We start from the raw sequence: 9914 nt of genomic DNA, 5'->3' as shown, positions 1-9914 counted from the left end.
AGCCAAGACCATGTGAGAGAGCCCAGTCCTGTAATAGAACCGAGGTAGGTCCTGAAAATGTGCCGATTCGCTCACCAGGAGACAGTGTGCTGACTGACGTGATCACACACTGCACTAGTACCCGCCAGGGCTTGGATACTGGTTTTAAGTCTTGGTAATTGTTTGACCTTGAGCAAGGCCTAGGATAGCTCTGGTGTCTCTATTTTCTCATTTGTAAAGTAAAGAAAGCATCTCTCAAGGCTATTCCAGATATTAAAGGAATTAGTACAGTAACAAAGCCTTATCCAGTACAGTCTAACACTCTGATGTGTGTTAGCTTGTCCAGTCAGAGAGTTTCCTTATTTATAAGTTAGTGTGTTCAACATTTCTAGCCTCTCCCAAGTGGCAGGGAACAGCTTTTCTGAGACTTCTCCAAAGCTCCTCTATCACTCTCTGTCCAGAACACAAAGGGACAAGTTGCAATGATCCCCAGTCAATCAATCCAGGTGCTCCCCAGTGCTCTCTGTCTTCTTGGACCCCAGCTTCTCCCTCACTGCACCTTGCCTGTTCCAGGCATCCATGTGAGTTTTTACTAAAGCAACGTAGGCCCTCCTCTCACCACCTTGCCCAGTACCTCTCCAATCTGGTCTCCATGAGCCATTAAGAGTGGTGCTTCCTAAGTCTTCATCCCACACATACATGTTTGATGCCAAAAATCCTTCAGCAGCTTCCCCCAGACTCCTAGCATAAAACCTAATGACCTTACCAAGCCCTATGTGCCTGGCCCCGCAGGCCTCCTCAGCCCCATTTTCCACTGTCTCCTTGCTCTTTTGAGTTCAGACACATCAGCTTAATTTCAGTCGTTCAGCACAACTCAAGCCATCCACCCTAGAAAACTTGTGTACCCTCTGTCTTCCCACCCCTTGTTTTCTTTCTAAGCCAAGTTGTAATTAGATACACTTTGATGGCTCTATATTTCTGTAGGCTAAAGATCCAGGAGAGCAGTGACTTAGGTCAGTACGTAGCCCATGGTTACGGGCTCAGGATTTCTAGAATTCTTTATTGAACTGAAGACAGACATATGTTTAATACTTGTCTAAGCATTACCTCATTTAACCTTGATGCCAGCCTTAATGTTGTGTGACCTTGTCCCACTTTTGTGGGCACATGCTAGGTAGCACAGCTATGTGTCAAAAATCATAAGGACAGGGGCTGGGGATTTAGCTCAGTGGTAGAGCGCTTACCTAGGAAGCGCAAGGCCCTGGGTTCGGTCCCCAGCTCCGAAAAAAAGAACCAAAAAAAAAAAATCATAAGGACAGTGAGTGGGAAAATTGAAGGCTAAGAACGGCTGGAAATCAAGCCCCTTTCACAGGTGCTTTTACCAACCTCTCCTAGTATTGTTCAAAACCTCTATCAGGAGCACCCACTAATTGCACCCAGAAACTGAACTGCTCCGAGTCATAGGCCCAGTATGTCTACCTCTACTTCTGAACTACTGCTGTCCTCCAGATAGTTCCTCCATGCTCATGCATGTTCGCCCGAGAGGGGGAGGGACAAAACTCTTGGCAAATGGAAAACTAAGCCTCTGCTCATAATTACACAAGGGCCTAACACATTCCTGTATCTCCGGGCCCTGTCCCCACAAAGACTATCCAAGCACCATCACTTCCCCTTGTTCAAAAACCAGGAAACCACTTCAGCTTGTCAAACAGTAACGAGGAGGGGATCTGCTACCAAAGAGGCTGAGAAAGAAAAAGACGTGTGACAAAAGAGGCTAGTGAGCCATCCTGGGTGGCGTGCAGAGTTTTTCAGAAACCCACTGTCATCACAAAGGACCTGATAAGAGAGAGGCAGGGAGGTCAGTCAAGGCGGTACTGGAGTTTTGTGGTCACAAGCGGAAGAATGTGGGTATTCAGGGAGGGGGATCTCTAGAGCCTGCAGGACGGAAGTCCTACTGAGTTCAGTCTCTGAAGATAAATTTCTGACTTTTGGCCTCCCAAACCATACAATGATAACTTTGTGTAGCTTAAGCCACTAGGGGTGTGTGTGGGCGCGCGCGCGCGTGCGTGTAGCAATTTGCAATACTAACCACAGGAAACCAACATATCAGGCTTATCCTCTCTTCCCACTCCATAATCTTTCCATTACCTGAAGCCAACAGGAAGCCAACTGGCTGAGAAGCAGAAGGATCAGGAAAGGATTCAGGCAAATGTGCTCTGCCCACTGGGACCCCTTTATCATGCCGTTGAACCTGGCATGTTCACATTTACGAAACCCATTTTCCTCAGGTCTATTTTCAAATCCTTTACATACATCTTTCTCCTAAGTGTATTACAATTTAAGTGAAGGGGAGGGCAAGCGGGGGAAAGAATGACAAATTAAAACACTTTACAGTGACAGGAACATGTGTACAGCATTCACTCTCTCCTGATTCATTTAAACTTCATTGCTTGTGCCTTAGAATCAAGAATGGCATCTGGCCAAGAAATATCTGCATGAAATAGTCATATAATTTTATAGATTTGTTTTATTTTTCCTATTTTATTATTGTATGAATCAAAACATGTGCCATTAGCTCATCTTTCACAGTGACAACAGTAATCAAAGCGTCTATAAAATCAAAGTGTTTCATCAAGACAAATGCCACCGAGCTATCATGTGTGTGGCTCCGTTCTCTGAGTTATATCCCACCAATGTGACTTGGCAGCTCTTCAGATCCCATCAGCCATGTGGTTGAAAAAAAAATAAATGGGTCATTGCACCATGACAAAAGGACAGTCAATAAAAATACACAATTAAGATAAGTTTGAGCCCCAGTGGTCTCAAATGCCCAAAGGAAGCTTGTCCTTGAAGTGTATGGGTGCCAGAGGCAGACAGACCCGAGAAGCAGCACAGACGTCACTAGCAGCCCGCCAGGAACACTGTTAAGAATCCAACTAGACAGAAGGAAATGGCTGAAAGCCACTTGTGAGGACATGAGGACTGGGGAGGGGTAATTTTCTGCATTTACTAGCATTTAATTGAAACATTCTGCCACCTCCAGTCCCAGAGCCTTTACAAAACATGGGAAGGGATCTCAACAAAAAACTCAACAAGTATTCACTTATGAAATTTTATTTTTGCCTACGTGATATGGGGGAATAGGTAAGGCTCACATGCTGTGAAGGTAAAATTCTATAGGACACACACACACACACACACACACACACACACACACACACACCCCACATGGGGAGGGGGTATTCATAAGCAAGCTAGGAGAGAACTGGTGGTTATGGAAGTTGGATGATGGACCCGTAAGAACTCATGTTCTAGTCTCCTTTACATTTTGACTCTGTGTTTTTAAAATTTCCACAAAACAGCTCATGTTGCTCTCACTGATGGCAAGATTTGCTCCCCGCTGTTTGCTTTACAAACTACTCTCCAGGTTTCACTGGTGCTCTTTATCTGGGAAGCCAGAAACTCTACTCTCTGTGGATTTCTGTGCTTCTGTAAAAAGTAGATGGCTGGTCTCTGAGGGGAAGGGTGGTGGCATTCAGGCTGGGGCCTGGGAAACTAGGGACAGCTGAAGGAGAGAGAAAATCTGTGCAGTCTCAGCCTCCACTAAAACACGACACTGGATCCACTTCATGGGATCAGCTCACCTGCACTAGATGGCTCCTGGCTCCTAAGGATACCCAGACCCTAACGCAGCATCACTCCAAGCAGCATCAGTTGAACACGCAGCTGAAGCCACAGCACAGGGCTCAGCTCTGGGAAAATCAGGCAGAAGATACAATAGCCTCTGAGTGCTGTCCTCCTGAGATAAAGTATAAATATCTTTAAAAATGGAAGACTGACTTGGCTACAACTGGGTCATTTCAACAACTTTAACTAAATGAAAAAAAAAGAACAGAGATTCACAGACAAACATCAGGAAGAGCTCCGTAGTCCTGTAGAAGAGTGGGGGATGGGATCGAGTGAGCTGGAGGGGTCAAGGATACCACAAGATAACAGAGTCAACTAACCAGGGCCCATGAACCACCAACCAAAGAGCATGGCAGGGGCTGGACCTAGGCTCCCTACACATTTGTAGCAGAGGGACATCTTGGTCATCAGGTGGGTCTCCTAACAATTGGAACAGGAGCTGTCTCTGACTCTGTGGCCTGCCATTGGATCCCCTCCCCGTGGCTGGCCTGCATGGTTGGGTTTCAGTGGCATAGGATGTACCCAGTTTTGCTGCAACTTGATGTTCCAGGGCAGGGTGGTACCCAAGGGGAGCTCCCTCTTCTCTGAAGAGATGGAGAGGATATAATTCAGGGTGGGGGTTGTCAGGGTGAGACTAGGAGGAGAGGGAAAGGGGGCTACAATTGGGATATAAAGTGAGTGAATTAATGAATAAACAAACCAACAAATAAAGAGAAAAATCCGAAAAAGACAAATTCCCCAAGCATTGTTACTCAGCACCTCCTCCCTCTGCCACGGAGAGCAGGTAAAATGTAGATTTTTATGTGGTTACTTTCCTAGAGCCAGGTTTTAAAAAGCAAGGCTAAGCTGTACTTTCTAGAAAATAGCAAGACCATCAAGATATGTGCTGTTAATGATCTGGTTTTCAGCCCTCATAGAGAAACATCAATAAAGTGAAACACAATGAAAAAGAGAAATGTCCCAATCCCTCTGTGAAACGCTGAAAAATCACAAGGGCCCTGCCCTCCTATCTAGCCTGATTATGTTTACAGCGAGCAGTGAGGGGGAATGGGGGAGTGGGGAAGTAAGTTGGATGTTCTGGGCTGTGCTATGCCTTATCCTCCTGAAGCCCTGCCACCTCCCACTTCTTTTCCTTCTTAACAGCTGACCCAAGGGGCCTAAACTTAGCAAGGGCGAGGTGTAGGAAACTAGATAGTGCATTCTCCAGTTGGATAGGAAGTACTGGGCTCAATGTGTTTAAGGTTAAGATTAATTCCGCACTTCCTCTAAATCTATTTTAAAAACACAGCAAAGGATGGCATATGCTGTCTTCTAACAAAAATGACACATGATCAAAGGGTAAACATGAGCTGCCTGTCAGACCCTCTGACCCCTGCCCTCACCCCTTGCCTGCGGAATCAGAAAAGGTATTTGACCATCAAAATCCGGCTGCTTCTGTTTATTAAGAAACTTCTGTAGTGACGGCAGCCAGAGGAATCACGGATCAGGAATGGTTGAACAGAGAGGAGTTGGGACACAGGAAAAGCCCAGGGACTCTGTTGCTAAACGTCTCCCACTGCAAGAGGGAATATGAGGTGGAAGTCTGAACCCTGATGCCTGGAAGCAGAAACCTACCTGCTGCCTGGGTGGGAGAAGCAAGCTTTCTCATCGCCAGTGACCATCCTCATTAATGCTGGCTTGTTATTATTCCCTGAGCTCTGCAAACAGGAGCTCCCATTCTGTTGACCCACTCATTGGGGCTGATTTAATTGAATTGAGAAGCAAAAATACCGGCTGCCAGGGAAGCCAGGATTGGGGCTCCTGGAGAATCTGGTTTCCTGGTGACACGCAAGTATGGCTTTCTCTAGCAGCAAGGTACAGAGGAAGAATTAACTTAGTCCCTGCATCACTCCACGTCTCTTCCAGTGTCCCCAACCACCATCCACACATCACCTCAATCAAGGTTGATGTCTCCCTAAGCTATGGTCCCTGCGATGTTTGTTTGGGTGCTTATTTGATGACCCACGGGCATAGGAGAAGTTGAAACTAACTTAATATCTTTTCTGTATAGAGAAAATCACTCAGAAGTTTGCAGGTCACAGAGCCTAACAATTCTACATTCTAACTGGTACTCCAGGGTTCTTTTAAGCAGGATAGTGGGAGGGTGGAGGCATCTGGGTGGAAAGTGTTATGTCTTTGAACTGGGTACAATGGTTAAAGCCCTTCCTGGTCATGCCTTCCCTCATTGCTGTTAGGATACTTCTAGAGTTCTTAAACCAAGTTCAGCTTTCTGCTCTGAACACCAAGGATGCTAATCTCTAGTGCTCAGGAAGACACCAAAGTTCTACTCTTGAGAAGATTAGGACCCAGTAGGGGGAGGTGGACCATGAACATGAAACCGAGTAAGTGACCAGAAGGAAAGCATCATAAAAAAAGGAAAGAAGGGAACACTTCACAAATTCCAGGCAGATTTGCTGGACCAGATATAGAGGGAAGGAAGACTAAGGCCATGCAGAACTACGAACGTTCCTGATAGGGAACAAGTCCAAAGGCTATGAGGCAGTAGCAAGCATGGCAAGTCCAAGGAACAGCAAGGAGACCAGCAGAGGGGGAACACAGAGAGCACCGAGGAGAGGCTCTCAGGCCCATGCAGGGTCAAACTCTGCAGGGCCTCCTGGTACAAAGCTGGCCTCATTCTGGTGTCATGGGTTTGATATTATCCTCCATGTGATGGAGGAGCAGTGGTGGACAGAAGGCCTTAAGCAGGAGATGGCGTGCTCTCTCTTTAAGTGGGGGAAGGGGAGCAGAAATAATGAGTGAGACCAGTTGGGAAGTGACTGTGGCACAGCAAAGATATTAACAGTGACAGCCACCCTGAGTGCTGCCCATGCCCCAGGCACTGTCCTGAGCTCTCTGTAGGCAGGACTTCATTCATTTTCCCTAATACACCTTTGAGAAGTTGAGACTAAATGGCCACAAAGGGTGGAACAGGCAACCTGATGAATTCACCACCATGAAACTTCTGCAGTAAAGTAAGGGGCGGATCCATTTAAGACAATGAGACACTTCCCTTTTATGTATCTCTATGTTTCTGAGGCAGGCCTAGAATTGAAATTATTTATTCTGGCAATTCTTATTTAATTTTTGTCTTATTATGAGGGTATGTGAAGGAGGGTTTTATAGGCAAACACCAATGGGACATAGGAAACAGCAAAGGGGAAGGGAGAGAATGCTCCTGTTGCCTCTCATCTTAGGGTTTCTACAGCTGTGATAAAACACCAGGACCAAAGCGATCGGGAGGAAAGCATTGATTTGGTTCATATATCCAGGGTCACAGTCTACTGGGGAACTCCAAAGCAGGAACTCAATCAGGGCAGGAACTTGGAGACAGGAGCTGATGCAGAGGTCGTGGAGTAGTGTTCTTACTGACTTGCGACCTCATGGTTTTCTCAGCCTACTTTCTTATAGCATCCAAGACCACCAGTCCAGGGGTGGTACTGCTCTGTGAGTGGGGTCCTTACATAAATTATCAACCAAAATAATACAACATAGTGTTGCTCACAGACAATTTTCTCAGTTGAAACTCCCTCTTCCAAAACGACTCTAGCTTATATAAAGTTGACATAGAACTAGCCAAGACACTTGACATAACAAAGCAGCAAACCATTGTTTCAATAACTTCTTCCTTTGTTCACCCCCAAGATTTAAATATCACAAATAGGAAACATGCTACAGACTTAAAGTCCTATAGTCTTTACAAAATCAAACACTTTAAAACCACAGTCACTAAAAATCTAAAGTCTCTTGAAAACTCCAAACCTTCCAAAGCCTTTGATTTGGGGGGACTTGGGAGAAAGAGAATCTTGTCCCTAAGGAAGAGCTGGGTTTCAGTAGGGTAAGGACATGGAACATATGATCTGTGACAAACAAGAGTGGAAGAGGCTGGGTCTCATGGATGGGGATTCCAGAGGACCTCCTGGAATGGCTGGCAGAGAGCGCAGAAGTGGGAGGATGAGTCAGGGGTGGAAATAAAGGAAACAACCTGGGAGTGAGAGTCCACAGAAGGATGTGAGCTCACTTGGCTTTCATTGGGGGATGGGGGGCAAGTATGACAGGGACAGAAAGCAGGAAACTAAACGGACTTACGGACCCAGACAGCACTTGGGCCTGGAAGTTGCTCTCTGCCCCAGTTCAGAGTTGTGGGTGCTATGAAACCCTCTGCCAACAGTTCCTCACCCTTCTGTCATTTATTAGGCACTAACTCTTTACATAAGTGAGGCACTCATAATTTATGCTCCTGAAGCCACCAGATATTCTAAAACTTGCCCACAAACATAATTTATTAGTTTCAAAGCCAAGTTTTAGGTTGAATTCTTCCCAAGGCTTTCCAGATCTCCCTACTCTCGAGGTCCAAATTGATTAGTAAGCTCATCAAAGGACATGAACCTAAACTTAGCTTAGAAAACATTACCAACTAAATAGGATAACAGACAACAATGGGGCAGAATGAAACAACATACTAGTAAGATATTTTCTGTTTCTCTAAGGTATCAATGACTTTGCCAACTATTTCCAGAAAAATCGAGGAACTCATGTAAGGATGGCGGTAATCCTGAAAATCTTTTGATATTTATTATCTGCACAAATAACTATGAGTTCATAACTATGAGTACGGCCATTCTTTGAATCTTTTTAAGACTTCTGAGGAGAAAGAAAGATACCTTCTATGCCAGCCCACCTAAAGGTTATCAGCTTCCCTGGGAACTATACCTCAACAAGGATGAGGGACATGCCTCAAAGATAGAAGCCATCCCAAGGAAAGCTTCCCGACGATCTTTCTGTTCTGCTCAACAGCACGCACTCTCTAAGGACTCATGCAATCTCGGTATGGCTTCATTGTTTCACTAGCTCTCTCCACACACAGTAACCTCATTCGGCCAGAAGCAGTCACTCACCTTAAACACATGCATCACACACACAGACTGCCTTTCTGTTTCTTTGACTTCATCTTGAAATTCTGGTTATTCTCTCCTTTCTCCTCTAGAGCGGGATTAAGTAGTGTTCCAAAAGAAAAGGACTATTCTGATGAAAACTTTGGGAAATAATAATTAGGTCAGATATGGGAAGGAAATAAATACTTATAGGTGTCTGCTCTGTGTCAGGAAAACTCCAGTCTGCCTTGTCTGCATCTCACGCACTCCTCCCATCCCTCCTTTCCTAAAGCCTGCTTCCCATTCATGCACCCACTCCGACTACATGAGAAACTTGACTGAGCTTGAACAAATGATATGAGCAAGCTAATCACATCTATTATGAGGATGACAAAATAATCCTAAAATAGTGTAGCACCCAGTCTGGCAACATCTTATCCCAAGAGGGCAAATTTCAACAGCAGAAGCCAAAAGCCCATTATTCATATCAAGGTCATCCATGCCTGGGCAGTAGCTTAGAGAATTGAGATAATTATATGCCATTGAATAATTATCTGTGTTGAAACAGTCTACATACCTGTAACATGTCAGTTTTACACCTTGGTGCAAGTTACCACAAGAATCTGTTACAAATTTCCCTGATGCCCAGAAGGACCAAAGAGTTTCCACTCAAGCCTCAGTCTCTCACTCAATGGCCACCTGGGCTTTCACCTGTTAGTATGTCATCTTTTCAATGCACTTCTGTCCTTTGCTGTTTTGTCACATGATCTATAATCTCAAGTTCCCCTTTACCAGTGGTTATCTTAGAGACCCCCAAAAGTAATAGACTAGACTAGGAAGAGAAAGGAACCCTCCAAATGATTGCGGGAACAAAATGCCATCCATTCCTTCCCACCCAGTTAGAGATGCCTAATTTGGGGACAGAACAGAGGAGGAAGCAGGTGTAATGAACTGCATCTTGTCTGTTGCCCATGCACTTTTGCTAATAGGATGTTCATGCCAACATGGAGTCAGGGATATAGAGACAGTACTACCAACAAAAGGAGGACTACTGGGGGCTTCAAGGAAAGGTTTCCTCCCTAACAAAAAGGTGTATATATGATGCTAGCTCTTTAATGTTCCCCAGGGGTCCATGTGGCAGAGTCTCCACTATAAAGGGGAAATATAAAACCTATCTTTAAGAGGTAGAACCCGGGGTTGGGGATTTAGCTCAGTGGTAGAGCGCTTGCTCTGGGTTCAGTCCCCAGCTCCGGGAAAAAAAAAAGAAAAAAGAAAAAAAAAAGGGTAGAACCCAATGTGTCTTCAGGTCATTAAATGTATGCCCTGGAAGGGGGGAGT

At 45.2% G+C, this 9914-nt stretch overlaps 1 long non-coding RNA gene across 2 annotated transcripts in view; it reads left to right on the top strand.

Annotated features, from left to right (window-relative positions):
* The first annotated feature begins 5791 nt into the window (after window positions 1-5791).
* Window positions 5792-9914, top strand: part of LOC120100608 (uncharacterized) — a 72347-nt gene continuing 68224 nt past the window's right edge. The window contains exons 1-3 of one of the 2 annotated variants that reach the window (XR_005500412.2): window positions 5792-6047; window positions 8193-8239; window positions 8343-8530. This is a non-coding gene — a long non-coding RNA (uncharacterized LOC120100608). Of the gene's footprint in view, window positions 6048-8192; window positions 8531-9914 lie in introns of both variants that reach the window. The other variant, XR_005500411.2, reaches the window with a different exon arrangement.

This window comes from Rattus norvegicus, chromosome 2, assembly GCF_036323735.1.
Source record: "Rattus norvegicus strain BN/NHsdMcwi chromosome 2, GRCr8, whole genome shotgun sequence".
In the NCBI taxonomy this organism is placed as follows: domain Eukaryota; kingdom Metazoa; phylum Chordata; class Mammalia; order Rodentia; family Muridae; genus Rattus; species Rattus norvegicus.
This window is presented reverse-complemented; position numbering and strand designations above follow the sequence as displayed.